General features: G+C 37.0%; 1 protein-coding gene across 13 annotated transcripts in view; it reads left to right on the top strand.

Moving 5' to 3' along the window:
- The window catches only part of TENM2 (teneurin transmembrane protein 2), a 1,977,527-nt gene that overhangs the window by 389,185 nt on the left and 1,560,652 nt on the right, over positions 1 to 27,690 (top strand). For all 13 annotated transcript variants that reach the window (XM_045502305.1, XM_045502315.1, XM_045502361.1 and 10 more), the window contains exon 3: positions 13,770 to 13,835. The gene's annotated coding sequence lies outside the window, so the exon portion shown is untranslated. The remainder of the gene's footprint in view (positions 1 to 13,769; positions 13,836 to 27,690) is intronic.

Here is a 27,690-nt window from a genome sequence, read left to right as displayed (position 1 = left end):
TCTCTCCCATCTATTACACCTGTTGTACCTTCCTCACTTATTAACAACCAACCACTAAGCGTCTATGAAAAGGAGCTCCACCAACTTTTAGTCCACAGCCTCTTCCATGGAACAGTGGCAACAAGTAGGAAAGGTGAAGTACAATACATTTGTAAACCTAAATGTAACCACATCATTGAACAAACAGGATTTGTAACTTTATTTTTCAGCCTCACTTTTTCTAAATCTGCTCCATGGGTCAGCTTCTTTCCCTGCCCCTGTACGAAAACTTAGGCAGTCCTCTTGACTTTTCTGCTGATTCTGGGTTAATGAAAAGACAAAAAAAAACAAAGGTCCCTTAAAGTTACAAAAACAATTTTCATTTGGAAATTACAATGTATATCCTCTTATAATAACAAAATCACTACGTTTGATTAAAGTTAAATCTTTTTCCCCTCCTCCAGGATGTTTTCAATGGGTAGAAACACCTTCAGTAAGAGATGTTGTGGGGGATGGAAAGGGGTAGGAGGGGAGCTAGCAGAGAAGACAATTCTTACTTTACTAATAAATTTGGGAGGGGGCTTCACATTTAAATTTTAAAATTGTCTTTTCCTCTTATGAGATGCTTTTGTGGACTCCTCATATAAACTCTGCTCTTCCTCACCACTGGCTTCTGTCACCTGCAGATATCTTGATGCTGGAAATGCCAGGGTTTTTTTGGTTGTTTGTTTTTTGTTTTTTGTTTGTTTCTTCCTCAACCTCTGGGGCAGGGGGCAGGGGTGATCCCCATAGCTTCTATCATTTGAGCAGCACGTGCTACTCCAGATGTATTTGGTCAAGACTCAAGAATACCCAAGCTGGTTCTCTCAGTTTTAAGTTACCTTTGATCTAAAGGACAAATGGCATAACCTTTGCTCCAATAGACTGGAGAGGCAAGTTTTCCTAGGCCATCACCTATCCCTGACCCATCATTCAGCAGCAGCTATCACATTCCTTGACCTCAGGTGCAAGTCTGACCCCAGCCCTCACCTAACCTAAGCATAGAGGTACATCCCAAACTCCCTGAAATGATCTCACCTGAAGCATCTCCCAACCAAGCTTTAAGTGGGAGTCATTTCAAAGTGGGACTCATCACAGACCATAACTCAGGTCATACATACTTCTCTGGCACCTTCAGATCCTTCATACAGATAAGGAAATTCAGGCTGATATCACATATTCACACAAATTTACTCTAAAAAATACATATCTTTGTTTAATATCTCACTTGGGGATTTGCTATTGATTTTCCTTACTTCTTGGTGGAAACTCCACCTTAATATCCTGTTATACTGCTATCGACTCTGTGCTATAGAAGCTGTAACAGTGGGAAAGGAAGACACAGGGACAGCGGCCAAGTAGTTGTTCAGCTTGTAGTCTCAGCATGTCTGTTTTCTATTCCATCTTCAACTTCTCTACCTGATTTCGTGCTTTGCTGCGAATTCAAACTTCCTTCAAAATCTGCCCCATTTCTCCCTTTAAGGGAGAGCTCACAAGAGCGCATGTCTCTTGTGACAGAGGGAGAGCCCAAAGATGGCATACACTGGCCTCCCTCCCTGAGAGTATCCCAGCAGGCAGCACAGGTGTGTCAAACCAGGTGCCTTCCCCTCAGCCTGATGCTCCAGAACAAGCAAATGGGCTTCTGCACAAAGTCAAAGTTGTGGAGCTCCTCCCTCGTCTGCTTCTCTGCTGGGCCCTGAGGCAGGTGAGTCCTCTGCTGGAACTCTTTTCTCACATTGCTGTATTACCTTGTGGGTCTCCTGGACAGAAGCTAGATGTTTTGGGTGCTCTCAGGTGACAGTCTTTAAAGTCAGAGCGACCCAAACTGGGGCACAAATGCTTTGCTTCTCAGGGAGAAGCTCCAAGTTTTGAGTGCCCTCATGACTATGGGCAGTCACCAGCAGGAGTGGGGGTTATAGCCTCAGGCTGACTTGTGTCCCAGCCTCTCCTACCCACTTTCTTGTGAGTCTTTTCTCCTTTCTCCATTAATTAGAATCAGTCAGCCAGTTTCCAGCACCCACCTCCCTCCCTGGCCCCCCCATTTGTTTCATATGGAGCTATAGATGCAGGGTATTCATGGAAAAGGTAAGTTCAGGATCCTGTAACATGCCATCTTGAACTAGAATCTATTAATATCGATTTGAATGTGGATATTTGCCTTATATATATTTGCCTTATAATATCTTGGACAGGGAGTCCTTTAATAAAGGACAACAGGGAGGCCCCCTTCTTTCTAAATTGAGATCCTTATTCTTTTCTTGACTGATTCTATTCTTATAATTACAGAAATTTAGTTTCTTTACACCCCCTATCCTCATATTTCCTGTATCTTACTATGTTTTGACCAAGTCAAGGCAGTGGGAATCATGATCTGGCAGAAGTGATCTTCCGCAGGTACAGACAATAATGGGGTACATTTTTCATAGAGAATTTAAAAACAGAAATAAGACCAACTGAGAGTCAATCTGCTTTTTAGTATTACTATGCACCAATAATTCTAAATAGTGCTGTTATTTGTTGTTGAATTGTATTCTCCCTCCCCCCACCCCACTCAAAAAGGTATGTTGAAGCCCTAATCCTCCATGCCTCAGAATGTGACTTTAATTGGAAATAGGATTGTTTCAGCTGTAGGTAATTAAGTTAAGGTGCGATCATACTGGAATAGGGTGGGCCCTAATCCAATATGACTTAGGTCCTTTTAGGAGACACAAAACCGGGGGAAAATACCACGTGAAGATGTAGGCAGAGATTGTAGCAATGCATTGATAAGCCAAGGAACAACACGGAAGGTGTTTCTTCACTAAAAGCTGGGAAAGAAGCATGGAACTGATTCTTCCTCAGAATACTCAGAAAGAATCAATCCTGCCAACACCTTTATTTCAGATTCTAGCCTCCAAAGCTGAGAGAAAATAAATTTCTGTTGTTTTAATCCACCCAATTTGTGGTACTTTCATATGACAGCACTAGGAAACTAACACAAATACTAATGATAAAGTACTCCTCCTCTGTCTCTTAAAATCACTAGTTACTTGCATAACAAAACAAAATAGTAAGTATTAGTAAATATTTACAAATTGTTCAGCCAAATACACTTTATTTACAGGTCTAATAAAGTTATTTACTGCAGTGCAATAGACTTTCCTTCTGATTGAGACTTCACTTTGGATTTGGATAGAAAGGCCAAAGGTAGGAGGGGGAACTTGACAAGCAGGACACAGTGAGGAGACTAGTGGAAAGCCATGTCTGCCATGTGTTGGCAGTGCTTAAAAGAAGTAAGTGTGCTGACAGTATTTATTTATCATGATAGAAATGCCAGGGTGAAAACACCCTGGCATTTTTATTATGATATCCTGCCCTCAGTAACCACAGCCATTGTAAAAATACCTGTATTTTGCCTTCAGAGCTAGTTTTTGGTCTACTTCATCCACTTCTGAACTTAACTTCCAATCCCAGCTTCCCACAAAATCCTGGATAAAATTGGGTTTGTGGTTTTTGTTTGTTTGCATGTTTGTTTTGCCTTAATTGACCACCTTTATGTCTAAGAGTCTTTGAACAGTCAGCAGTCAGTCTGGAATACCATAGAAAGATGGCAAGTGTGACCCAAAATGTCACATCAGGTCTTCTGAGACCAGAGAGATTTCTTTCTTAAATAACTTACCAAAACTGATATATTGCTGATTTGCAAAACTATCTAAACAGAACAACAACAGAGAATAAATTAACAAGTTGTGTGTGTGTGTGTGTGTGTGTGTGTGTGCGCGTGTTTGTGTGTATTTTAAGTCTTTTATCCCAGGGCCCTGTTTTGACCAGAGAAACGTGTACCCCTTACTTCTTCCCACATTCAAAATACCTCAGATGGATATTATGCATTCCCAACCTGTCAGCTTTGGCTGAATTACAGAGTGCTCAATTATTCTCTAATTGAATAGCTGCCCAATGCAGGCCACGTAATGACTTCCTGATTATCTGCCTTTAAATGATGAATGAAATGAATATGTAACATTCTGTTCAAATATAGCATACTTAGCATGCCAAATGAAAACTGATTTTGTGCTCCTCTCTCTGAAAAACGTATATTTTATTGTAATTCAGTTCAATGGCTGTTGGGCTGCTTGTTTTCTAGTCATCAAGATAAACATTGAATGAGCTATCTAGGAGAACATTAGTCTTCATTTTTGCTTTCTAACAGATGCTAAAGGTGTTAAACATTGTTTAGATTATTTGGGTTCCTCTCTTTACATCATCTCATTGGGAAAAAATGAGGAAGGTCATATTTTTACGAACAGTTCTTATTGGCAATGTTCCAATACACATTGGCAAAAAAAAAAAAAAACAAATCTGTTATGATGAATGTGTTGCAAAGACAACAACATTAAAATATGAATAAATTATTTATTGGCTAGAGTGCTTTTTTATACAGCAGCAATTTACAGTATTAGTACCAAAAAGGAGTACATGATTTGAAACCTGATTGATTGCCTAGTGTATAATAATAGTAGTTTGCATGACCACAATAGTTCATTTTATTTTCTTTTTACATGATTTTACCTTCAATATACTAATGTTTTAGAAACCAACTCAAGAAACTCTATGAGCGAACTCATTGTATGTAATCTTAACTTTTAAGAGACAACTTTTCCCACTCACTAGAAACAGAAAGAAGAGGACACTCAGGCAAGTAAGGAGAGAACTATGGAGAGATGGGATGAAGGAAGGAATTTTGTTAACTCTTCTAATATATGGTTAATATTGCACAGTTAAATTTGTTCTTAGGCAGCATTCCTAGGAATGGTTTTATATATCCTGGATTGGCTTTCAATAAAATGCCGTTCAAGATAAGAGAATGTTCTCTAACAGCCTCTTGAAATTTCCCCTTAATTTTATTTTTGTAAGTGGAATTTCTTAATTAGAACAGAAAAAAAAAACCTTTTCACACTGATATTTATTTCAAGATGTCAAGATAATTGATTTAGTACTCTCCTTGGAATATATTTCTTTGTTTTATCTCTCTTCTTTTTCAGGTTCTTTTATTCTTTCTTCTTTTCTATATGTTCTGTTTTATTTCTAGTTATGAAAAATGAACTGGCAGCTCCATGGATAAATCCAGCCCACAAATGCTTTTGGTTTGGTCCATTAGCATTTTTAAAAACTTTGAATTTAATTTCAGCTTTTAACACAGGCAGGTTTCATATAAACACATGGCTATCCAGTTTCTCATTAAAATTCATTTCTTGGAATACAGTCCTGTAGGAGTTGCCTCCTTAGATGAGCCATACACTGTTTGGTTAGCCAAAATCCAGCCCATTTTTCTTATTTACATGGTAAAACTGTCACCCATAGACTTTTTTTTTTTATTCTTAAAAAAAATTTAATGTTTGTTTATTTTTGAGAGAGACAGAGACAGAGTGTGAGTGGGCAAGGGGCAGAGAGAGAAGGAGACACAGAATGCAAAGCAGGCTCCAGGCTCTGAGCTGTCAGCAAAGAAACCGATGTGGGACTCGAACTCACAAGTTGTGAGATCATGACCTGAGCTGAAGTCAAACACTCAACCAACTGAACCACCAAATGCCCCTATATTTTATTTTTTTTAATGTTTATTTATTTGTTTTGGGGGAAGGAGGGGTAGAGAGAGTAAGAGAGAGAATCTCAAGTAGGCTCCAGGCTGTCAGCACAGAGTCTGATGTGGGGCTCAATCTTGTGAATCAGGAGATGATAAACTGAGCTGAAATCAAGAGTCAGACACTTAACTGACTGAGCCCCCCAGGCACCCCACACCTCTACGACCTATTTCAAAATCCAGTCTTGGTCCAATTATATCCACCAAAGGGTATGCTCAGCCAGGGACACACAGGACCATTGACTAAGTTTCAGAAAGTGATGTCAGATATTCTGCTTAAAATTATTTCTACCTTAAGAGAAAGAAATTGTGCTTTTCTAAGATTTAATATACCCATTGTCATGGTGCCCATTTTCATTGCATGTATCAGATAATGATGTGTTTTACCTCATGGGGTTTTTGGAGAATGGCTTACTTTCCACATCATGGAACAATGGACAGTAGCACCAACTTTTTTGGGCACTTTGAACATGGTATGATCTTAAGGTTTTATTAAAAATAAGAATCATTAAAAATAAGCGCCTGGGTGGCTTAGTCGGTTAAGCATCTGACTCTTGATTTTGTTTCAGGTCATGATTTCATGGGTGAGGAGTTTGAGCCCTGTGTTGGGCTTTGTGCTGATAGTGCAGAGCCTGCTTGGTATTCTCTCTCTCTTCTCTCTCTCTTCTCTCTCTCTCTCTCTCTGCCTCTCCCTGTTGACACTCTTTCTGTCTCAAAAAAAAAAAAAAAAAAAAAAGAAAAGAAAAAAGTAAGAATTGTTTGATAAACTTTTAGGCAATGCACAGCTGGCATTAGAAGATGCCTGTAAAGAAATAGAGGTAATAAATAACATTAATAGTATGAATACAAGTGAACACGACAGAATGGCTGTACTCCTACCCCATTATAGTCTTTATCAGCCACGTTATGAGCTAAAACCATTATGATCTGATAAGGTCTGATAAGCTGTTGACTAAAAATGAATTTTTCAAAATAAAGGTAACATTTAACATTCAGTGTGAAAGTGACTGTTTTTGTGTTATGAAGAAAACATTTTGAAACTGGATGCTTAAAAGCCCTTGTATTCCATTTTGAAAACTACAGTGTGTCACCTATAAGAAGAAAAATGTCTAAAATCAATCTTTTTGGCACATATATGTGTACACGTAACAACCTTAGCTGCAGAATCATTCAGGCTGTCTTAAGAGTCTCCCAAATAGGAAGCTTCGGTGCATTTTTAAGTCATTTATAAACTTTTAAAATGCATTCCTTGGGGCGCCTGGGTGGCTCAGTCAGTTGAGCCTCAGACTTGGGCTCAGGTCATGATCTCATGGTTCATGAGTTCGAGCCCCGCGTCGGGCTCTGTGCTGACAGCTCAGAGCCTGGAGCCTGCTTTGGATTCTGTGTTTCCCTCTCTCTCTGACCCTCCCCCATCCGTGCTCTGTCTGTCTCTGTCTCAAAAATAAATAAACATTATGGGGCACCTGGGTGGCGCAGTCGGTTAAGCGTCCGACTTCAGCCAGGTCACGATCTCGCGGTCCGTGAGTTTGAGCCCCGCGTCAGGCTCTGGGCTGATGGCTCGGAGCCTGGAGCCTGTTTCCGATTCTGTGTCTCCCTCTCTCTCTGCCCCTCCCCCGTTCATGCTCTGTCTCTCTCTGTCCCAAAAATAAATAAACGTTGAAAAAAAATTAAAAAAAAAAATAAATAAAAATAAATAAACATTAAAAAAATTTTTTTAAACAATAAAAAATAAAATGCATTCCTTCCTGAGAATTTGTAATGTAATAGCAAAACCTTTCTTTAAATGGCAGATTGGATTAAAAAGATTTTATTATTGAAAAAATGATCCATAGTTTTATTTCTGATATTTGGATCTATATATATATAAATACAAATATGTGATATAAAAAATAAAAGTATATAATAACTGTGTAGTATATGTACGAATATATATACACACACGTATGTCTGTATATATATACATATTTTTTAAATTATCTTTCTCCTAGCTATGACAGTTATGAAACCTAAAATTAGAATTAAAAAATATAACCAGATAGTTAAAGTGGTGTATTATACTTTCAAAACATAATCTTCAAAGCTAACAAAAATATTCAATTGGATTCTCCCGTAAAAAATGTGTTGCTTTATTATATTGGTTATAAAGTGTCCGTTTTAACATCTCTGAAGTTAGAGGTGTACCTTACATTTGATGGGCCTATGATAGTTAAATTGTCAGTATTTTCTCATTTTAGTGATACCTGAAGTTATAGAACATCTTACATTTAATGGAATATAATGCTAATAATTATGCAATTGTATTGTATTTAATAGGGAAAAATAAATTATTGGGGGGGAATAAACTGTGTATAATGAATATATAAATATAATTTATGAAATACTTTGATTTCATCTTTTCCTAAAAATACACTTTTATTTTATAGGTTTTATAATGTATAAATATATTGCAGAGTAAATATATAATTCAAAGATATTTACAGAATCATATAAAAATAGCTATTGATGGAAAATATAATCAGAAAAGTTAAGATCTACAACTCCAACCAGTGTACCACATTATTTAGTACTTTTTATCTTTTGGAAATGTGGCCAAGTGAGAAGAAAAAACAAAAAAAAGGGAAAAAAAACTATAGTCAGAGAAAGGGAGGGACCTATGTTGCTTTTATGGTTTGAGTTTGCCTTTGTGGAAGACAACTTCACAGATAACACCAATGCTTTATTTCTTTTATTATTATTATTTTAGAGACAGCAAGTGTGAATGGGACAGGGAGGGGCAGAGGGAAAGAGAAAAAGAGAGACAATCTTAAGCAGCCTCCATGCTCAGCTTGGAGCCCCACAGTGGGGCTCAGTTCGGGATCTCAGGATCATTATCCAGGCGGAAATCAAGTCAGAGGCTCAACAGAGTCACCCAGGCGCCCCAGTGTTTTATTTCTTAAAACAGCTGTAGTCGTATGGATTTTCATTTTATTATTGTTCAGCCATGTATATATTATACATACTTTAATGTATAATATATTAATTAAAATTAATTTATTAATACAATATTATTTAACAGATATTGTAGTAAGCTTTTAACTCAAATATGGTATACCCTTTAAGATATAGTTGTTGCCATATCGTTTTTCCATGGTTTGCTAATTGCTTAATAGTACTGAGCACTGTTCTTTGTATTAGTGTCATAGGGGTGGAAAATCCAGAATTCTCTTCTCTAAAAAGTTACATTCTAGTGTGAGACAAAAACAATGAGGATGCCAACAAGGTCTTTTCATAATCAATAAAGACTAAGAAGATAGAATCAGGGTAATGTGTTAGAATATATTGGCTTTAGGCTTCGATACTAGTTAGGGTGATGGTAGAAAACCAAATGTTACAGGGATTTCCAAAATGAGATTGATTGGTTCTCCAAAATATTTCCCCTATTTGTCCACTCCTATTCTTCTCCCAAGCCAGATAATCTGTGTCTTTGTTTTTTTTTTAAGTTTGTTTATTTATTTGGAGAGAGAGTGTGAGTGGGGGAGGGGCAGAGAGAGAGAATCCCAAGCAGGCTCTGCACTGTCATTGGGGAGATTGATGTGGGGCTTAAAATCACAAGCCAAACCATGAGAGCATGGTGTGAGCCAAAACTAACAGCCGGATGCTCAACCGACTGAGCCACCCAGGACCCCCGATAATCTGTGTCTTTAAAGTCAAAATCAGCCTTTTCCCTAATATCCCTGCTACCAGTATGTCTGCACCTACCATTGGTCCTTCTTCACCCAGAGCCTTTGAGTCAGGAGACTTAGGGTTTCAGGAACTTTGTTCCCTAATTGTCTTCAGACTCACAACCATCTGCCTTCTTAGCTGTGATTGGTGAGGTTCAGATGTAACATGTTCTATCAAAACAAATACATTTTCTCACTGCATAAAACAGAGAAGAAGAATAAATTTCCTTAAAGAGCCAGGAGTTCCCTTTAAAGACACATCTTTGAGCCATTAAGAATTTGCTGGGTTCTTTAGACTCTACCTTTTGGATTTTCTAATAGAGTAACTTCGACATACTGGGAATGAGACTGGGATAAACCAGCATTTGCTCTGACATTTTGGCACTGATGTTATTTTTTTGAAATGATTGCTAATACAAAATAAAGATAACTTTCCATCAACTAATTTCCCTTGCCATCCTGTTTACTGTTGTGAGTCAGCACCCTGAATGGTGATGAGTTTTCTGTAGCATATTCCTGGAAGGAGAGGGCAAGTTAAAATTTTTCAGCCATAATGTTTTCTGTTTCAGACTATGTCTTTTTTGTTTGTTTGCTTATCTTTCTTTATTTTCTTCTTTTCCTTTCCCTTCCCCTCACCTCCCCTCCCCACCCTTTCCCTCTCTTCTCCTCCTTTCTCCTCCTTTCCCTTCCTTCCCCTTCGTTTCCCTTCCCTTCCCTTCCCTTCCATTTCTTGGTGTTCCTGGCCTCTATGTATAGATAACAGATCTGTGGCTAGAAACTTTTGTTTTGAGCAGACAAATCATCCTGTGTTATTTAGCAAAGCTAAAGAGTGAACAAAAAATGAAAATATTTCTAAGCAATATCTAGCTGTACACTTAAAGCTAAAACCTGAAGCTTCTATAATTCAAAAGTATTAACTATAAGCTGAAATATCTATGTTGTATAACCACTAACACAATTTAAGGGACTTTGTTTCTATTTGTCAGTTCACAAACTCCTAAGAAATTTGTTGGTTCTGACAAAACGGTTATCTAGCCCAGGTGCATCCTGGTGTACGTCCTAACTCTTCAGTCTGTTTTCTAACTCTGTCCCTGGAATCTGGATTTTGCCGCCAGCAGAAGTTAGTGCCCTGGTTCTATCAATATGACAGCTCCTATCCATGCTAAGCTTCTTAGCATTTCATTTGTATTGTTAGGAAAATCCATGGCCTCTAATGTTGCCCCTCCTCACCCTTTGTATCTAACACTCCAGTGATGTTCCACTTTTATAAGTATTAATAAGTTGGCTGGGACTTCCAAAGCTCTGAATCTGGTCCTTGCTTTTTGGATGAGATTTGTGATAATGCTGGTTGACTCCTCTTTGGCTTCTTCTTAAAAACATTAACGGAAAGGTATCTTGTAAAAGATAAACTAATTAGGTTAAGATGATGCAAATTTAAAAAATTAAAAAAACTTCTATTTACATTAAAACAGCATTTAGTTACCAGCTTTTTAATATACCATAATAATATCTACCTTGCTTAAGCTTCCATAACTCCATGCCCTACTAAGAACTTTATATATAACAATGTATGATGTTATTATTATGCTGTGGGTGTGTGTGTGTGTGTGTGTGTGTGTGTGTGTGTGTAATTTAATGCCTTATGTTATCATCCGAATATCTTTTTGGTAAAATAGAAACAATACCAATCTCCCAGGACTGTTGTCATAACACCTAGGTAACATTTGTTCAAAGTGCTTGGCACACGGGTAGTCCTTCAATAGGGCCACTATCGCTGTTATCTTGATGTATTGCTATTTCTGTCATTCTTAGTTGATAGATAAGGGACCTATTTCACAGGAATTAACTTGCTTCAAAGAGTTCACCTAATATGACAAGGCTGAGATTTGAATCAAGGACTGAAAGCCTACTTTAACCATTTTCTTTCCACCTTCCACAAAAGCATTTTGATTGTTTTGTTTCGTGTTGTGTTGTTTTATTTTGTTTTACTGAATCCTGTGCCTACTTAATTAAAGTCTTTGCTTTACACATGCTTTGTTTCTTTCTGTTTTTTATTCCTCCATTCCACTGTTGTGTTTTTGTTTTGTTTTGTTTTGTTTTGTTTGTTTTCTTAGCACCAGTGACTTTGTTTCTGTGCAGTGTCCCTCCTGGGGGACAGATGAAGTTAGGAAATAAGCTGCAAAGCATTCCCTTTTCACACTTGCCTCATGTCTTACCTCTTCTGCTTGCTTTAGATCTTTGCGTTGATTTTCCCTATTATATATGTCAAAATGCATGTTTTGTTACATTGCAACTGTGGAGAATATTCTCTTACAGTTCTGTTAAACATGTAAAAAATATTTTATTATTGTTTCTTTCATGTTTATCAATAAAACTTTAAAATTAAATAACATTATCACAAGTGCCAGAGGACTCAGGGCCAGGACCATGGTGAAGCAAATGTGGTGCCTGGGGTGCAAAATTTAAGGAGGCCCTTTATCTTAGTTTCGCACAGATGTAGACCCAACACCTCTAAGTGATATCTCCTTAAAACTGGCATCATTGGAGCTTCACCTCCTTTACCTAAGCCAGAGCTCTAGGAGTATCTAGATATTCTTAGAATCACCCATTTCCTTAAACTATTCCTGCATTGAGAAAGAAGACACTTTGTTATTTTGGCTTTTTCATAATAATAGATTTAACTTCTAGCTCTCTTGGAATTTGCTGTGGCATGAGAACAAGTTTAAAACCAGACAGCGTTCTACGAAAGGCCAGGTGTTCAAAGTATAATAAACAGCTCCCTAAAGATGAGAAAATGAATATTTAACTAGATGACTACATTTGATTTCCTTCATTCATTTTTTATAATTTCACTGAAAACCTTCTTGATGGAAATCACATTGACAGGATTTTAATATCTTCTGGTAAATGAGACCTGTCATTCTAATAGGTATATTTCTTTACAGTACTATCTGGTAAACTTTGGTGGCCAGTAATTTGCTGGATAGTCAAGACATAGGGAATTTCATGCAGATTGTACATCATGAGTATAACATTTGTCCTGAGAGGTTGATAGTTATGATGTAACTAGTAACATCAATTAGGTCCTGTTTAGAAAGAGACTGATTTTTTTTTAACATAGGGAGAAAAAAAATAACCATCTATGGAAGATTTAAATACTTAATTATTTGTATTTTCTTTTCAAAGGCAAAGAGAACTATCCTGTCCATCAAAACAGAGTTTAATGCAGAGGGTTTTAGTTTCCTTCTTAAAAACTAGGCCCAAGAAACATGTACTAAAAGTTAGCAGTTAATATAGTTACTTTTAAATAGAGGCCAAAACGTCTGCCTCTACATTTCCACTGTGTTTATCTTATGATTGTAGTTCCAGAAATTCTAATGTAGTGAGAAACAGGTTAGAGCTTCAATATCAGATTTTGCTAAGTAAGTATTTTCCAATTATCACAAATGACAGTTTTCATCTGATTGCCTATCAGAACTCAGAGAAAAGTCCCAAAGCAATGCAAAAGGCTGATCAAATCATCAGGTTTCTCTACACTTGTATGTATTCCTAAATATTGCCTTGTCACCTTCATTCTCATGCTTAGGCTTGGAGGAGGCCCAAATGCAATTTTATTGCGGTTACTGTTTTTAACTTGTGCTACCAGCATTAAAGGAGATTTGCATGTGTGTTATTGTTGTTTGTTGTAAATTCTCTAAGATTCTCATGGAAGAATGAACCTAATATAAAGACATACTCATGGGATAGCTATACAATATAAGATGTCCTGTTTTGTAACTTTCATAATGCTTTCCCATGTCGTTTCCCTGAGCTGAATTAAGTCCAAACCTAAGACAAATAATGACCTTCTAATAAACTCTATAAATAAATGTAATATATACAATAACCCAACAGAAAGACAAATAGTTCACGTGACCTTTGGGAAGAAAGCAAAAATATTAAAAGCTAGAGTTCTTTTTTTTTCCTATAAATTTTGCCTTTATTTTAAAACATTTATTTGAATTTTTTGTTTGTTTGTTTTTTACTTTCCATATCATGTTTGTTAATGGTTATAGTGACAGGCATTGCATTTCAGAATCTACTCAAATCCTCATGGAAGCAGCAACTGAGACTGAAGAAAAACTGGTTCTATCAGGTTAATCTAGGATTTCCAAACGGAGTTTAGATCAAAAAAGAAACCCAAGATTTCCCAGTGAATGGGGATCTTGGTTTTATTCACATAAAGCTCTTCCATCACCCACTCCAGCATGATGCTTCTGAAATGCAGAAACCTGTCACTTGTGAGATAAACCCACTAATCCACCTCTGTCCTTGGCATTCTCTGTGTTCAGTGGGCAGATCTTTTTGGTGTGGATATTCCCTATCACTTATTCTCAGCGCTACCTTTGTGTCATAAGCTGATAGCTTTAACCGATGCTTTTCTTGTCTTCCAGATTCAACGAAGACATCCATACGGCTCTGTGTGGTGTTTTGAGAGCAGCCCCTGTTGAAGCTCTTCTGTAGGTAATCCCTAGGAATGACAACACATGTGTCACATACCAAAAGAGTTGCTACTCTGTTCACCCCATCAAAGCATCTGTGAATTCTGGTTCCTAAGTGAATATGCAAATCAACAGTAGCTTCATTTGATATTTTTCTTGCTCTTAGTCAGATTCTAACCTTTCCTGTTGTTCATGTACATGAAAAAGAAAAATGCATGCGTTTATCAAAAAACAAAACAAAACAGAAAAAAACAGAAACAAAAACAAAAATCCCTGCTCCTCTGTCCTTTGAGGCTGGGTTAGTTATCTAGGGCCCTCATTACACTCTCATTTACCACATAACATAATTCCTCTACTTGTGGGTTTCATCTCTAGGACAAAAGCTTTTTGCTGGTAAAGACGATAACCATTTTTAACCCCAAGACCTGGAGTGTAGGTGCTTCAAGAAAGTTATTTAAATGATTGAATGAGGTCATGATAACAGAAAACTTTTAAAAAATTGTACCTATATCCATACATAGACGTAGGTAAAAAAAAAAAATCTATCCTCTACAACTCTATCATGTTTCAGTTTTGTGTATTCATATTTTTCACTAGTGTGGTCTCACTTTTCAATCTAAGTAACCGCCCTGACTTGGCTATTCTATTAAATGAACACATGGAATTGTGCTATTTTCCTTGGTTGGGCGTGTTACACCTTCACACTGGAGAAAAAAAATGTCCATGCTGGAGGAAGATTTGATGTGTTCTAATGAGGCTCACTGTCTCCAAGCTGGTGGTTCTCACCCTAAGAGCTCTTCTTGTCACCCGGTGTGACTCCATCTAAGTGTTAGCCAGTTGGTGAATGAGATTTTGGAAAAGTTCCAAGCTGCAGTTAATTATGTGCTTTTTTCAAAACTTGGCTTTATTGTCTTCATGGGTGCCTTCTCTCTATTTAGTAAGTGGCTTGTTTTGCTTTTTTGCACATCTAATCTTACTTACAGTTTTCTTCCAAAAATAGAAACACAATATAGTACTGAGGCAAAATGCACATTGCATTAATTTATGCGAAGGTTTAAAAAGGCAGTGAGATAACATATGTAACAGCGCTCTAAAAACAACAAAGACTCCTACAACTAAATGGAATTTATCATTTTTATTATCATGCATTTACTTTTGAAAAAACACATGGGTATGTCTGACTTTTGAACTTGTGACATGAGACATTTTGGTATTTTTTTGTGGAGTTTTGATGGGCTTTTCTGTTGTTGTTTTTTTCTTTTAATACAAGATGGGTTGTATCTTTATATGCTTTCTAGAGGTTTGCAGTTTTTTGAGTGTTGTTTTTTTTTTTTTGGCTTTTCAGTTTATTCCTTTCACTTTGGTTTTGCTTGTTCATGCCTATAGAGAATAAACTTTATGATAAAGCTGATACATCAACTCTAAAAATGACAAGTCTGTGGGATTTGGGGGGGCGGGTGCTGGAAAAAGAACAAGCTGAGGAAAATTAAATAGTTCCCAAAGAGCATTTTACTTTCTGAGGTATAATCCCAAAGAAAATTGCTATAATGTAAAAGACTCGGAATAAGAACTCTTAATATTAGGTTCATGTAAACTGTGGTCAAAGGAGCTAAGAAATTGATGACCCACAGACAAAATCGGCTGCTGTGTTTAAGACATTTCATGGGTGTATTCTGAAGTAGAGTCTTCAGTTGGTTAGGTACTTGGGCCATCTGGGTATTATTGATCTATTGAAGACAAAGAGGAAAATGTTCTGATCGGTATGCTAAGAAGAGTTTGCTTCCTAGGGAAGGCAGGCAGTTTCATGCTTCCTAACTTTTCATTGCAATTGTGAAGCCCACCTAGGAAGACAGAGGTTTGAATTATTAAAGAAACTGAGTTTTCTAGCCTTGAAGCAGAATTTTTAATATTCTGCAAATTTTATAACATTTTGTTTGGAAATATACATTTTCCCTCATGCTTAGAGACAGACAGAAAGAAAATTCACTCAGGAGTGAGAAAAGTTAACCATGACATTAAAATTCAGTTGATTGTATTTAGGTGTAACTTGGGTTTTAGACACTTAAGGATTGGTGATTTAGAATTTGAACAGTTGGCCTGCTGTTATTATGTTTATCTCAGAATAATCTGTGGGGAAAGTTAATGTTTTTGTTAATATTTTAAAATCTTTCTAATCTACATAAGCTGGTCTAATAATAATTAAATTTTCAACTCATACATGAAGCTTTTTCCTTAAAACATCATATTTTTTGTATTATGACATGAATTAAATCTTTTTTAAACATAAGATAAAAGCACAGCAGGCAGCATAGATGAATAAATGTTTTACTTTCTTCTAAGTTAAGGGGGAGGGTTGTAGAATCATACCGGCTTGAGATGAATTGTCTTTACAATTTCTCTAAATGTAAAATCCTGGAAACCTCTTTAACATCTTCAAATTACAGTTTCCCAGTCTGTAAAATGGGAATTATAAAAGAATCCATCTATGAGCTTCTTACCAAGATTAAATTGGAAAACATGGAACAGTGTCTGAAATATAATAAATGTCCTAAGTACGCTGGATATTCATTTTATTCCAGTAGCTCTATGGATACAATGAAATAAGGGAGAAATTTGTTTGACTCAAATGCTATGGTCCCTTCACAGTTAGTAAAATATCTCCAAAGTAAAATCTTTTTTGGTGATGGCAAATGTGTAAATATATTTTGATCCCATTTTTCTTTGGGTTGGAAATCAGGCGTGTCAGTACATAACTTCCAAGAGAGGTAGAGGTGTGACAAGGTCTTCGTCCTGCTTTGACCGAAGTGATCATTAGTGCCTGCTAATGAGAAAAGTTTAGGTCAGAAGCCAAAGAGAGTACACACTCATGGTGAGAAATGGGAGAGGTCAAGAGGCCAAGGTCAAAAATCAGGGATCCAGGTTACATCCTGAGAGTGGATAACCCAGTGTAGAGAATCAGATGGACACAAGCAGAAGATGTACTCACTTGGAGAAGAGAAATGAGCACAAATTTTCATATCTGGATTGAATTAGAGCAGTTCATTCCTTGACATCAATCAGAATAGCATTAGAAGATTTTCAACTCCTCTAGAGTTGAGGCAAAAAAATTAATCTAAAGCATAATATTTTTTTGATACCAGATAATAGAAGAATATTGCTTTCAAAGCAGTATGCCTATATAAAATGAAAATATTTGCCTGATGGAATGGGAATTAGGGATAGGATTGTTACAAGATATAGATCAAATCAGAGGATCCTGTTTAAAAATAGGTATTCTTTGGTCTACCCATGATGCTTGTAAGCCATATACAAACAAATGCCTCAGTTCATGTTTGGGTTTGATTCATTCATTTGTTTGTTTGTTAGAAAACATGATGGTGCCATAATCTTTATCTGGCAAATATTTCTCTTTTACCTCAGTATGTGGACATGTTTGTTCTGCTTTATTTCATTTTCCCCTTGCAGCCAAGACAAAGAGACACTTTCTCTATTTACAGAGCCATGTGATCATTGGTATTGTGTGTATTTTCATGCTATTATACACGTCGCTCTGCAATGCAGTCTGTTTCCACCAAACATTCAGAAAGGTCTTTGTAAAACATACACCCAAAGATGTTATTCCTGTGCTTTAGATCCTTTATGCACTTCCCTATGGAGTCGGAAGACGTTGTAAACTCTTTATCTAGACCTAAACGGCCCGGTATACTTTTTCATGCTTAACTCTCAGGCCCCATGATGTACTTCTCTCCTGCTTGCTCACCCCTGTCCAATCAACAGGAGCCTCACATTCTTCCTGGAGCATCCAAGCCCTTCCTTAGCCTGAGATCTCTGTGTCTGGCTACTCTTAACTATGCTTTCCAAAGTGTACTTGTTCTTATCTTTTCTTCATGTTTCAGCTCAGATATTGCCCAATTTTAGAGAGGGCTTTTTTTTAACCAACTTGTGTTATTCTGTCATTGCTCCATTGTTGTCTTTGCAACGTTTATCACAATCTATTATTTTTGTTTACTGATTAAATTAAATTATTATGGTTTCCTTTGACCCCCATAGCATGTATACTTCATAAGATTAAAGGCTTTTTTCTGTTGTGATTGTGACTCTGTCTCCCAGAACCAGAAAGAAATGCTTAGCAGTTGGTAGGGGCTCAATGATTTTTTTTTAAAGAAATAAATGAGTACATTATAGACTTATAATGTTGTCACTACCATAGTTGATAATCTTTCTTTGTGCTTTGAGTTATACAGTGTTTACTGAGGACTTATCACTTTAAAGGAACTTAAAACTTGGGGACAGATTAATAAAGGCGTGTTTCCTTCCCTCTATGATAGGGCTAACACATATGTTGTTGCTCCTTGCCTTAGTGAATTCCTGGAGTGCTATGTGTAGATACATTCGAAAGCTGTGTCTCAACTCATGAAAGGATGACAGCAGCACAGAAGAAGGAAGAAGAAATACTCATATCATAGATTTGCCATTTTTGCTTAACTAACAGAACAGGCACATTTTCAAAATACTGTTCTTGTGGGGAAAAATGGCTTTCTGTAAGTCTGTCTTAGGTGCTATCCCACCTTTAGCCATAGGACTTTTTTACATAGACAAATCACTCTGCTTCCCCACCTCCACCCCTCTCCCCTTCTGCTCTCTTCTGGTGGCTTCTTTAACTGGTGGTCCATCCTTCATGTTGCAGCCACTGGCTCTTCTTCACAGCTTCATCCTCTGACTATCTCTCTACCCTCCCCAGACCGGGCTAATTCTTCTGCCCTGCACTTCTGGTAGCTCTCTAGAATTCACTTTTTAGCACTTAGCACTATTGTCATTGTAATGGATTAATATCATTAGTGGATTAATGTCTGTCTCTCCAGCTGGACTGTGAACTCCATGAGGACAAGTCTGTCTTTGTTTTGCTCGCTATTCTCAATACCAATTACATGGGATTACACTGTGGTTTTCTTAGAAGTTCCCTGTTGATATAATATGATGCTAATTCCAAAGCACTAAATCTAATAAGACATAATTTTTTTTTAGCATTTCCTTTAATGATTTTGTTACATTCTCACTGCTGTGGCTTTGTGCTTGTCTCTCAAGATGATGATTTTATCAAGTAAGCAATTTTAAATGTACAACAGTTGAGGCGACTGGGTGGCTCAGTCAGTTAAGTGTCTGACTGCAGCACAAGTCATGATCTTGTGGTTTGTGGGTTCGAGCCCCACATCGAGCTCTGTGCTGACAGCTCAGAGTCTGGAGACTGCTTCGGATTCTGTGTCTCCCTCTCTCTCTGTCCCTCCTCCACTCACACTCTGTCTCTCTCAAAAATCAATAGACATTAAAGTTTGTTTTGTTTTTTTTAAAGCACAACAGTAAATAATTATGAAACTGGGAAAACTACAACAATAAATAGATATTTTATCACATGGCAACAAGTAGAAACTTTCTGGGCCTAACCAACATCATCTCTTTCAAAACTTTTTTTTTTTTTAATGTTTATTTATTTTTGAGAGAGACAAAGATGGAATGCGAGTGGGTTAGGGGCAGAGAGAGAGGGAGACACAGAATGCAAAGCAGGCTCCGGGCTCTGAGCTGTCACAAGTAGAAACTTTCTGGGCCTAACCAACATCATCTCTTTCAAAACTTTTTTTTTTTTTAATGTTTATTTATTTTTGAGAGAGACAAAGATGGAATGCGAGTGGGTTAGGGGCAGAGAGAGAGGGAGACACAGAATGCAAAGCAGGCTCCGGGCTCTGAGCTGTCAGCACAGAGCCCGACACAGGGCTTGAACTCACGAGCCATGAGTTCATGACCTGAGCCGAAGTCAGACGCTCAACCAACTGAGCCACCCGGGCTCCCCATCATCACCTCTTTCATTTAGCATCATCCAACTACTTTCGCCTGCATTATTCACTTCCTGTTCCAGATGTCTTTCACATCTTATGTTATGGAGATTGGCAATTAAAATTTTCCCTATCCACGTAGCAAATCCAGTGTGAACAGCCATTTTCTTTCTCAGGCTGCCTGCGTCTTCTCTCTCCCAACTGTTGTAAGCATAAAACATCTTTTTGTATTGGCGGAATGATTTGCTTCACTTACCAGCTGATTTTGCTCACTTTAAAAAAAAAAAGTCTCCAAAAGCCCCTCCCTACTTTTTTTTTTTTTTTTTTTTTTCAACGTTTATTTATTTTTGGGACAGAGAGAGACAGAGCATGAACGGGGGAGGGGCAGAGAGAGAGGGAGACACAGAATCGGAAACAGGCCCCAGGCTCTGAGCCATCAGCCCAGAGCCTGACGCGGGGCTCGAACTCACGGACCGCGAGATCGTGACCTGGCTGAAGTCGGACGCTTAACCGACTGCGCCACCCAGGCGCCCCGCCTCCCTACTTTTTAAAAAGCACTGAAGACGTGAAATGAGGAAAATACTTATACTTTCAGAGCCAGCTACTTACATTTATAACCTTGAGGTTGTCTTTGATCCTAAATCAGGTTTTAATTACCATTGTAGTTACATTGGTGAAAAAACGATTCTATTATTTCCTGAACACAGCAAGGATATGTCCAATACTATCTCATGAGTACAGTTATTTTAAGGCTTTTATTACTAATTATAGTTGGTTTATTATAATTCATTGTTCACTGGCCTTCTAGGCTATTTACTTAAGGTTCTATTCAGCATTACAGCTGCTGCTGCAGCTGCTACTCCTCTGAGATTCTCTGACTTCATGAGAGTAACAGGACTCCTATTTGGAAGAGGGTGTAATTGGGCTCAAGGGAGATACTTAACTTGGTGTCCCCTGGAATGTGCTACAAGAGGGTGCATTTATTCCCAACTTCAAGAAGAGGTTAAGAATCTGGAGAATAGTAGATGAGCCCTTTAACCATTACAACTGACATAAGCAACAATGGAACTGTTCGTGTCTCTATCTCCTTATTCAGCTAACTTTCTATAGCCGTTTTTTTCCCCTTTGTATTAGATTCCCACTTTGTAAATTTTCTTGATTGCTCAATCCCCAATCCAGCCTTATTTCATCTTTTCTAAACGATAGTTTGTTTGTTTGTTTTTTAGGCTCTTATGCAATTTATTTCACAGACATTACTGAACACCTACTTTGCACCTTGAACAAATTTAGCAACTGATGCAGACATTCCATAGCAAGCAGATACAAAGACAGCGATTCCACCTCTTCCTGTTAACTGGAAGAATCCCCACTCTGGCTATTAGGTACTTTGATAAGTTGGCTTCATGAAAGTTTGCAACAACATTCTGATGGCAGGATTGCCTTATTTTCTAATTGAATCAAGTAACAGAAACTTTCAGTAAGTTTGAAATGGAGAGAAGGGCAAGAGAGAATATAAGGTGTCATGGACTAAATATATTTCTCTAAATGTATTAGCTAGGAGTTTGACCAGATTCTTTCTTTTTTACCCTGTTTAGGCAAGGGCAGACATTTAGCCACCCATATATTTTAAACTTTACTCTTTTCATTAGTGAAAAATATATTTTTATACAGTTAATTCCAGTTAACAAATCCTTTAGTGAAGATTTAGACTGGAATATTTAAAATATGTGTCTTAGCCACCTGTAGATCTCTGATTGAAATTTTCAAATGCTATCTAGCCTCCACTGGACTATGCATTTCTGATTAGAGGAGATCAAATGTAAACTAATGTTTCCAAGAGAGTTAATTCAGTGCAGAGGCCATTATATCCCACTGTCTCTACTGAAGTATTTTAAAATAAATTACAGATAACATAAAAGAAAGATTGTCATCTTGCTCCCTGCATGAATACTTGCTGAGTTACAGAATCAGCAGTCCTGCCACAGGGCTGCAACGGGAGCTGCGCCAAGAGGAGCGAGCGAGATCTGGGAGAGCACACCACGTGTGAAAACCATGTACTAGTAAGGGCTACCAACAGCAGTCATAGGAGAACAAACCAGAATAAGATATGAAACATCTCCCTACCTGATTCAACTGGCTTAATCCACTAAAATCCACCCTGATATCTCTTTCCTCCCTTCTTAACTTTAACCCTGTGCAGCTGGAAATAGAAGAGGATAGGAGGAGAGCAAAAGCACAAATACACAACCCACAACAAACACAATTTGCCTTCTTCTTCCAACCTGACCCTCCTTCAGGACGCTAAGTTTGAGGTTTGCTTGGTGACAGAGAGAAGGAGATCAGGGTTCAACTGGATGATACCACAGATATAAACTGGTCTGAAATAAGCCTGTGAACTTTAAGGTGTTTATTTTGTTGTACTGAAATACGCATAAAATATACGTAACAAGAAATTTACCATTTTTTTTCCAACGTTTATTTATTTTGGGGACAGAGAGACAGAGCATGAACGGGGGAGGGGCAGAGAGAGAGGGAGACACAGAATCGGAAACAGGCTCCAGGCTCTGAGCCATCAGTCCAGAGCCTGACGCGGGGCTCGAACTCACGGGCCGCAAGATCGTGACCTGGCTGAAGTCGGACGCTTAACCGACTGCGCCACCCAGGCGCCCCAGAAATTTACCATTTTAACCATTTTAAAGTGCATAGTTCAATGGCCATGAATAGATTTCCATTGTTGTGCAGTCACCACCACCAGCCATCTCCAGAACTTTCTCATCTTTCCAAACAAACTGTGTGCTCATTAAATACTAACTACTCATTACCCTTATCTATTTTCTGTCCCTATGAATTTGACTAAGTCCCTCATGTAAGTGGAATCAAACAGTATTTGTCCCTTTATGTCTGGCTTACTTCACTGAGCGCTATGTCTTCGAAGTTAATACATGTTGTAGCATGGGTCAGTGTTTCCTTTCTTTTGAATAATATTCCATGTTTCTGTGTGTGTGTGTGTGTGTGTGTGTGTGTACCACACTGTGTTTATCCAGTCATCTGTTTATGGATACTTGAATTGTTTCCACATTTTGGCTATTGTGTTTAATGCTGCTGTAAACATGGATGTATAAATATCTGATTGGGTCCCTGATTTCAGTTCTTTTCAGTCCATACCTCAAAGTGGAATTGCTGGATTATAAAGTAATTTTATTTAAATTTTTTTAAGAATTGCTTTGAAGAATTTCAAAGCATTTCAAAAACACTGTTTTCCACAGAGGCTGCTCTATTTTACATTCCCAACACCAAAGTACAGGATGAGTTCCAACTTCTTCATGTTCTTGTCAACACTTACTATATTCTGCGTGTTCGTGCATGCGTGTGTGTGTGTGTGTGTGTGTGTATGTGCTGTTTTTGTTTGTTTTTGTTTCTGTTTTGACAGTAGCCATCCCAGTGGGTCTAAATTGATATCTCATTGTGGTTTTGACTTGCATTTTCCTACTGATCAATGATGTTCACCATCTTTTTGTGTGTTCATTAGCTATTTCTGTATCTTCTTTAGGGAAGTGGCCATTTAAGTACTTTGCCCTTTTTTTTTTTTTAATTTGATTTTTTTGTTGTTGAGTTCCAAGACTTCTTCATGTAGTCTGGATTTTAATCCCTTTTTGGATATATGATTTGCAACATTTTCTACCATTCTGTGGATTGTCTTTTCATTTTGCCGATAGTGTCCTTTTCTACACAAAAGTCTTTAATTTTGATGAAATCCAATTTGTCTCAATTTTGTTGTTGTTGTTGCTTGTACTATGGTATCCTACCCATGAAAACATTTGCAAATCTAGTGTCATGAAATTTTCCCCTTAGGTTTCTAAGATATTAATAGTTTGCTTTTATATTTAGGCCTTTCATCCATTTTAGTTAATATTTGTATATGGTATAAGATAAAGATCCAACTTTATATTTTTGCTTATGTATATGCAGCTTCCCAACATTGTTTGTTGAAAGACTATCTTTTCCCTATTGAATGGTCTTGGCACCCTTGTTGGAAATCAGGTAACCATAAATGTGAGGATTTATTTCTGAGCTCTCAATTCTATTCCACTGGTCTACATATCAGTCTTTATGCCAGCATCAAACTATTTTGTTACTTACTTTTTAGTATGCAACTAAAAAGAACAATTATGTAATTTACCCAAGATACCTGAAACGCAATGGGATAATGGGAAGAGGGCATTGGGCAGTATGGTTAGAGGCAGTGATCTGAAAAAATAAAAAGTTGTTTTAAAAACTAAAAATTAATGCCCCAACAGGTTGAAACTATTTGTATTGGTGGGCTTTTCTACTTTGAAACTACAAATCAAACAAGCATAAACCTTAAGGTTAGGTTGGATGATCATTGACTGTTCTAAGCTACACTGACTCAGGTGTGGTGACTCGACTCCATGTGTCTTCTCTCACCCTTCTCTTAAGACCAGAAGCCTAAGCGTGATCTTCTCATGGGTTTGCCAGAACCATAAAAGGGCAAATAGAACAAAGGAGCCTCTTAAGGCATTAGGCTTAGAACCATCACACTGCCATTTCTGCCTTGTTCTGTTGGCCACAGCTTATCTCATGGCTGGACCCATTGCTAGGGGTAGAAGAATATGCTCTTTTAACTGGAAGAGTGAAAAGTAAGTCATATGAGAAAGGACTGTATTTAAGTCACTTAGACAAAAGTCCTTGATAGTTTTAAAGTAAAAAATTAGCTTCTCTTGTTATTATTTATATTTCACTTATGACTTTCTTTTATGAGAAAATAGAGAATAAAATCTAATTTAAAGGAGAAAGTTGGGGAGGTTATGGAATCAAAAAAAGATAAAAGATATACTTTTTTTTTTCCTTTGTTAGATGTTTGGATTCATTTTCATTAAATGTATGAGTGCTGCTACTTCAATACCTGCATGTCTGGTTTCCTTAGTGTGAACTACTTGAGGCCAGGTGTCTTATTATCATAAAAAGTACTACCACTAATGAGCAATATTTATAAAGAACTTACTATGTGCCAGATTCTGTATTCAATGCAGTACAAACACTGTTCTGCTTCATTCTCCAAACAGTGATCTTAAGTAAATAACAGAGTCCTCATTTCACAGATGAGAGAATTATGGCACAGAGAAATTTAATTACTGGACAAATTCATACATACTTTACCTGATATCTAATCTGAATAGTAGACCCATAAGTGCAAATGAGGGCAGGTCTAACATGATACAGACACATGGGGCACGATTTTTGACAACTCTCTTAAAGTAAATTTTCCAAAAGGAAAAAAAAATACATTTGTCAGAAATACTGTAGCAAAAATTAAATCAAAGCAACCATAAAGTGAAATAATTAATTCAGTTTGAACCTCATCATTGTAAAGAATTCACACATTATCATTGGCATAAAAGTAATCCATTGGTATAAAAGTAAAATAAGGGCAGACTATAAATTCTCTTGGAGAGACCTACTGCCCACTTCTCAAGTTTTTCTTTGAATTTTTTTGTTTGTTTTCACCTAACCTTTGTGCGCCTGTTAAATTTGGGTGCTTGGTAAATGAATAAATGTTATAAATAATTTAAATGATGAAAACAGACTTAATTGAGGTATACAAAACACCTCTTATGAGCTAAAGTTCTTATATTTTCGTTCACTAAACCAAGATTACACTAGCTTCTCATTGAGTTATAATTAAGTCTCTGGGTCCAGAGGTATCCTGTTTTGCCTTGGTCCATGAACTTATGCTAAAAAAAGCGGGGGGGCGGGGAGAAGATGAAGAAGGTTCTGTGGGTTCTGTGACCATTTTTACACAGCCTACATTTATTTGGATTCAGAATAAGATACAGGAATTTTAACATTTATTATGAAAATAATATGGTGGCGTAGAATAAGATGGTCTGAATGAGTAATTTCATATGGCCAGAACACTGTGCAAATTTAAATGATATTAATGCATTCATTTCTTCATAGTCAATATTTGCATTTCTTAATAGTGAAAATCTGCTAAAAAAATCAAATGAATCATGATCCTCAGGCCATGAGCAATGGGGGATTATTTTAAAAGCAAATTTCAGGCTTAGCTATACATCTCTTGATAGAGGTCAAAATTTTGAACATTGGGATGTTAGAGGTCTAATTCAGCTGTCCGTGGTTTCTAACATGTTTGAATGTTAGCAATCATTATACTTGGAACCAATAAGCATCTAGAGCTGTTCTTTTTTTAGAACTGCCTTTGATCTACAGAGGACAAACAGGAGCCTAAGTTAGGCTTTTAACAGGGTTATTTTTATTATGTGACTTATTTACACAGTGATTCTTTCTGAAATGGTGTTCTTCCCCCTTCTCTAAAAAAAAAATAGTCCCTTTAAAAATAAAGAATACAATGAAAATGGAAACTCCTGTAAACACTATTAAAACCTGAAGAAAACATACTGGTAATATCAATTATCATTGCTAAAAGTGATTATGATTACAGTTTTTCATGAGACCCTATTTTCTGTTGCAAAGGAGTGGAGTACTACCAGAAAACCATACTCTTAGCCACATACAGAACTAGTTAATATTTTTTTCTATGTATTGGAAATCAGTCATTAAATTAATTCCAAAAGAAACATTGATTTTTTTTCATTTAAGAATTTTTCTCTGGAGCACAGATAAAGTTAATTTCTCCCCACATCAAAGATGTTTTATTCTTTCTTACAGAATAAAATGTAAAGCCTTTGAAAACTGATAGTGGCATTGTTTGAAAGGCACAGTGCAGTGCTTCTAACATTCTCTAGGTTAGCAAAGGGAATAAAAAAGCTGGTTAGAACTGTGTTTTAAACAAGGATAAATAGGGTGTAAAAAAAGACCTAAGAAACAGACACCATAAACACAGCATAAATTGTGATAATTATTTTGGCCTTGTTTCTGTGGTTATTCTTCATTCAGAGAAATTTGCTAAGTGATAAATAGTAGTGTATAGGAGAAGGGTGTTATTCTTAACAGTAATGGAACCATCCAGATTGGGCTTCAGAGCAGCATGTTTTATAAAGTTGAGTGTTAGTGCTTGACTTAGGACAATTCCTAAAGCCTTGCTTGGACTCTTCCTACCCAGATAATTATCATTTCAATCCATTTCATTAGTTAATATTTTCTATTTCAGGCCCCCCTTGAAGAATAACTGAAACACCCAAAATATCTGTACTAATTCACCCTCTATTCCTTTATCTTCCCCTGCACAATTTGATGGACTTATCACTGTTGTATATTCTGTCTGTGCTGGTAGTGCCACCTTCATATAACTTAATTTGGGTTTCAGGGATATAATTTTATGTTCAAATCCTATTTAAACAAACAAACAAACAAAAAACTTGAATGATTTGAATTGCCTCAAAGCCCAAATTTTTTAGCATGATCTTCTAAAACAGTTTCACATGGTACATGGAAAGTGCTTTCACACTGGAGATGTTCTGCAGGCCCTCCCACCCACAGGTGCCACATAAAATGTCACATCTTTTCTGAAGACCTTCCTGGTGTTCCTGGGTAGAATTTGCCACTCCACGCCATATCTTTTGTTCTCTGTATGCTAAGAATGTAATTATCATGGAATACTTGCTTATTTACGGATTGTATATTTCCTACTAGATATTGTGCAACCCCTCAAACTATGGATTACATAACGGTCATTCTTATCTCTCATGATTGTCCCAAGTAAATACATGTTTATTAGTGGAAATAATGCTTAAATAGTTACTGAGTCTAAGTGTATGTTTGGTTTTGTTCATTTGTTTTTATATCTCTCTCCAGCCCTTAGACTAGGTTCTTAGGGGTCAGAATCCATATATATATTGTGTTCACTACTGTGAACCAAAGCCTGATAATGGCTTTTCATGTTTGAGAGTTTGTGAACATCAAATTCTTTAACTCAAAAGAAAGAACTTCTACTGATAAATATTTTGGTGTCATGAAAAAGATGGTTTTAAGATATAGCTGTAATTAACAAACATCACATTAACAAAAAAAGAGAGAAGAACCATATGATCCTGTCAATCGAT

The sequence above is a fragment of the Leopardus geoffroyi genome, chromosome A1 (assembly GCF_018350155.1).
Source record: "Leopardus geoffroyi isolate Oge1 chromosome A1, O.geoffroyi_Oge1_pat1.0, whole genome shotgun sequence".
Lineage (NCBI taxonomy): Eukaryota > Metazoa > Chordata > Mammalia > Carnivora > Felidae > Leopardus > Leopardus geoffroyi.
The sequence above is the reverse complement of the archived record's forward strand: the minus strand, read 5'-3'. Positions and strand labels throughout refer to the sequence as shown.